This window comes from Mchenga conophoros, linkage group LG12 (genome assembly GCF_057382185.1).
Source record: "Mchenga conophoros isolate Kocher_MC1m ecotype Shallow Benthic linkage group LG12, M_conophoros_male_GT1.1, whole genome shotgun sequence".
Lineage (NCBI taxonomy): Eukaryota > Metazoa > Chordata > Actinopteri > Cichliformes > Cichlidae > Mchenga > Mchenga conophoros.
Window position 1 is genome coordinate 247,606 of NC_140537.1, and position 4,974 is coordinate 252,579.

Consider the following 4,974-nt stretch of genomic DNA (forward strand, 5'->3'; position numbering starts at 1 on the left):
CTTTGTTAGAGTTCTGTCTTTTGGTTTATGTCTCTGTCTTCTCTAGTTGCTCTGTCTCCCCTGTCAGCTGTATCCCCTTGTCTAGTTCGTGTCTCTGTGTATCCTTAGTTGTTATATCCCCGTGTCCAGTCAGTGTCTGTGTCTGCCCTGGTCCCACGTCTCTGTTCCCTCTGTTGCAGTGCGTGCGAGTCTGTGTCTTTAGTTTAGTCTGTGCCATGTTTCCTGTTTTATTTTGAAGGTCCTTGTCTGAGGTTAATGCATCTGGTTTTGCTTCCCCTTGTCTCGTTAGGCCTGATTTGCCCCAGCTGTGTTTCCCTCCTGTTACCCATTCCCTGATTGCTCCCTCTGTGTATTTAAGCCCTGTGTTTCTCTGTGTCTGTGTTGCGATCTACCATTTACCTAGCTGTGTGTTCTGTCAGTCCTCTGGTTTAAAGTTTATTTTGATTTTTCCAGTTATGTTATATTTTGAGTTTTATGTGAGAGATACACATATTGACGGGGCCGGGTTATGTTAAAAGTATAAATTGTTATACTTTGTTCATTGGTTCAAAGGTACCCCACACTTCTTTTTTGTTTGCTTGTTTGTTCTGGTATATTTTTCATTTGAACTGTTATTCTGCCAGTGTACTCATATTTACAAGATGGCATTGAACGCCCCATTGGTGTGTCAGGAAAACTCTTTTGTACGTATGTTCCCTGAAGGGGATTGGAGTCGTTCTTTTTCCACCACAGCAAAGGGCTAGGAGTTGGAGAGGAGCTGCTGTATGTTTTTGTTATGATCTGATTGTGAAATAAAGCATATGCAGTGAGAAAGCAACTCCAGGAGTCATCCCTGCCTTAAAGCTGCAACATTTACATTAAAGCTGTTTTGAGTTCACGACTGTCTCTGGAGTCTGCACCTTGGGTCCTATTCCTGTCTGCACACAGCATCATAAAGAAGATCGCAACCAGAACATGGACCCTGCAGACTCTTTTTTTCTCAGAGTTCAACGGCGAGATGATGTGGATGGTGAGTCTGCTCGACCGCATTGCCCAGTGACAGGATTTACGGACTATGGCAGTCGGGCTAAGTGCAGTAGATGCCATCATTCGCCATAACCCTCAGCTTTCTCAGTTTGCTAAGGACACTAAGTTGGACGGCACCATTACCTGCCTGGAGAGAGCAAGTCAAGGCTGGTGAGCTTGCTCTCTCACTCACTACATCTTCCCCACCGCTGCCCCAGGACAACACACACTCTCCACCTGTCTCAACATTGCCACGGACTTCCTCTCCCTCCCCACACCAGCCGGGTTCTCATTCGCCTGCGTTTTTCCTGGCAGCTATGTGGTCGGACGATGAAGAGGTCTCCGTTTCTCCGCCAGTTTCAGTTCCCTCATTCAGAAGGAAACGACGCCACCGTCGCTCCTCTCCTCAATCTTCTGTTCTGCCACCTGTTGTTCCCGCTGGGGGTTCTGGAGAACCGCTTCAGCCGTCTCTTCCTGCTGGGGGGTCCGAGGAACCGCTTCAGCCGTCTGTTCCCGCTGGAGGGTCCGAGGAACCGCTTCAGCCGTCTGTTCCAGCCCGTTCTCACTCCCGAGGCGTAACATGTCGACGTCTTGTCACGTCCCCGCGGCGTTCCTGAGGAACGTGAAAGGAGACCTTCGGCGTTCTTATGGTACGCGGCGGGTTATGGCTGGAATCCAGTGCAATGACGCTCCCGCGGTAATGGACGTTCCAGCCCTGTATCCCAGCCCTAAACCTAACCTTATCCCTAGCCTGTAACCATAACCTTATTCCCAGTGTTGGGACTAACGCGTTATTAAGTAACGCGTTACAGTAACTACGTTATTATTGTGGTAACAAGCACGGTAACTAGTTATTATGCCAAAATCAGGAACGCGTTAGTCGTTACGGGGATTTTGATAGGGTCGTTACTCGTTACTTTGTGTGGTGGCTATCGCGGAGCTTCCACAGATTCAGTAACATTAGCAAGTGGTGGAGGGCCAGCAGGTGGAGGAGGGAAAGGGGACGCAGGAGGAAAAGAGACCCGAGGCGGCCGCCGGTCCAAGTGTGAACTGAACTTCAGGTAAGAAGTTATGACCTGCAGTCTCTCTGGGTCAGATATAAACCAAGTTTAGGTGGAGTTTATTTTCGTTATTCCTACTTTTTCCGTACTGCGTGCTAGCTAGCATGACCGGAGTTTCTACACAGCTGGGTGGTGCTATGAAGTTAATGATGTTTAACTTTATTTTGTTCATAAGTTATTAGAGTTGCCAACCGTCCCGTCTGGTATTCAGAGAAAATATTACTCGTTTCTTAATTGAGGTGAAAAGGAACAGTTTGTCCCGTAATTCAGCTACAATGAAAAAGGGCACAAAGCTGGAGTTATTCTGTGTCTTTGCTGCACAGCTGCCTCTTCTTCTCTCATCCTCTCCCCCCTCCCTCTCCCGTTTCTACTTCAATCATGAAAACTGATCAATGATCAGCTGATCGGCTCTTGTTTATCGCCCACTTTGCGCCGAAAGAGGAAACCAGCTGGATGTAGCGCTAAACAACAGCAGCACGTTTAAGCTTGATCAGCTGTTGTTAGAATTTATTTAATATTAATTTCTAGTATCAGCTGATGTTTGCTGGAGCCACAGCTGTAAAGCTGCTGGTCATGATATGGTTTGGTTATCTGGTGAGAGGGAAACATGAAGATGAAACCAGGAGATGTCCTTACTGAATCATCAGAGCTGAACAGGTGATGGAGAAACAGGTTTACCTTTTAGGTGGCATGAATGAGTTGAAGGGAAGTTATGAACTGTTTCTGAGAGACAAATAACACCAGGATCCTTTTTTAGGTAGCTGACAGCTGGTAACTGTGCAGGTGCGGATCTAGCAAAGTGTTGCCAGGGGGGCATGTAGGGCATTAACAGGGAGAGGGGGGCACAAAGAAATACTTTTCTTTGTTATTCTCATTTAAAATGTCTAGCTTTTAAAAAATAATTATCTGAATCTTACAAACAAACGATTATAGATTGATGCATATATACCATCAAAACAGTGAACATCACTGTCACAACAGTGTTTGTTTTCATTCAAAGGCTTTATGATTTTTCCTATAATGTCAAAATGCCCGGGACGATTTTCTGTCCCAGTCCAGCCCTGTATGCAGCTCATCTGCAGTCTGGTGTTACCTACATCTTCCTATTCAGAAGGCAGAATTTCTGAGTTCTGAGTACAATCGAAAGCACCACGACTGCGGTTTTTGTGTTGGATGTAAAAGGCGCACATGACGCTGTGACGTAGGCTAGAATCATGGCAGCAGTCAATGACGGTCCAGGCGTGGGTTTTTCTCTCGTGGAAATATGCACATTATCTTTTCCTTTCTATTGGTAGGTGGCACAGTGCACTTGTGGCAAGTAAGCAAGCTAGAAGACTGGCAAAGTTATGGAAGAAACACATTAACAAGAGAATTCTGAGTAAAACCAAAGTTACTTTCCCTAGTAACTAGTTACTTTGAAAATAACGAGTAACTTGAAGTAACTGAGTTACTTTTGAGAGAAGTAACTAGTAATGTAACCAAGTTACTATTTTAAAGTAACTTACCCAACACTGCTTATTCCTGATCTTAACCAGGACTATAATGATGTTAAATAGCGTGTTTCTAAGCGATTTGAAGAAAAAGAGCGAACATGTGTAGATGGAGTCCAGACGGTTCTCATATTTCCTCTTTTTTCCGAGGTCGTCATTTAGGAACGTGGTGGGTAGCCGAAAACGTAATATGTTGACGATTTGTCACCTAGCGTCAAATGTTATGCTTTGGGAGTGTGAACGTGTTGTCTGTTCCCACTGGAGGGCCCGAGGGGCCCGTTCAGCCACCCAGTCTCTGCTGGAGGGCCCGAGGGGCCCGTTCAGCCACCAGTCTCTGCTGGAGGGTCCGAGGGGCCCGTTCAGCCTCTTGCCTTGACAGCTGGGGGGTCCGAGGGGCCCGTTCAGCCTCTTGCCTCGTCAGCTGGGGGTCTGGGAGGACCCAGCAGCACATCTCAGTGTCTGCTGACGGTTGTGGCGAGGCCATTCAGCCACCACCGGCTCGACTGCCTGCAACCTCAACATCCACGCCGCCCGCAGCATCTGCTTCCGCCTGGTCCGGTCCAGCCTCTGCAGCTCCGCCTGGTCCAGGCCTCAGCCTCTGCAGCTCCGCCTGGTCCAGCCTCAGAGTGTTCAGCTTCGTGTGTGCCTGAGGTCCCCATGCCGTCTGGGCCTGCTTGTCCTGCCCGGCCTGCTCGTCCTGTTCGGCCGCTTTCCAGGCCGATGACCGGACATCGTTACCGTCATGGACGGCCCCCTGGACTACGCCGCCATCGTGGACGGCCCCCTGAACTACGTCGCCGCCGGTGCCTCCCGCCCGGCCGGCCTCCTGACCTGCTCGGTCGCCGCCGGTGCCTCCTGCCCGGCCGGCCTCCTGGACTGTTTTCTGGGCTCTTGGGCTTCTTACAGAGATCAAACAATATTATTTAAAAAAAAGAAAAGATTAATATCCACTTTATGAGTTTTTGCATGTACAAATGCAAATTTCACAAGATAAAAATCATTTTCTTGTTTTAAATAATAAAATGGGAAAAAATAGAAAAAATAAACAAAAAAATTGTAAGAGTAGACTCTCTTTAATGGTTAATTTGTTTGTTTTGACTCCTGGTAAGTCTAGTTTTGTATCACTTTATATCTGTGCTGATTTATTCTTTCTGGTGTTTTTGCTCTGTTGTATTGATGAAAGAATTGCAATTAAAAAGAAATCTTATTCCTGTCTGCTTCAGATAGCATGTTTACAAGGGTTTCCCAGGTGACATCAAATGCTGAGCCTCGCTATCAGATGTCTGTATCTGACATGAACCTTCCAATAATGAATGTGTTTCATGATTAACCTTAGAATGGCATCTTAATATTTACATACATAAAAACACCAACAGGGGACCAGGTTGAAACAGCTTAACATACCTGTTCTGTTAGCA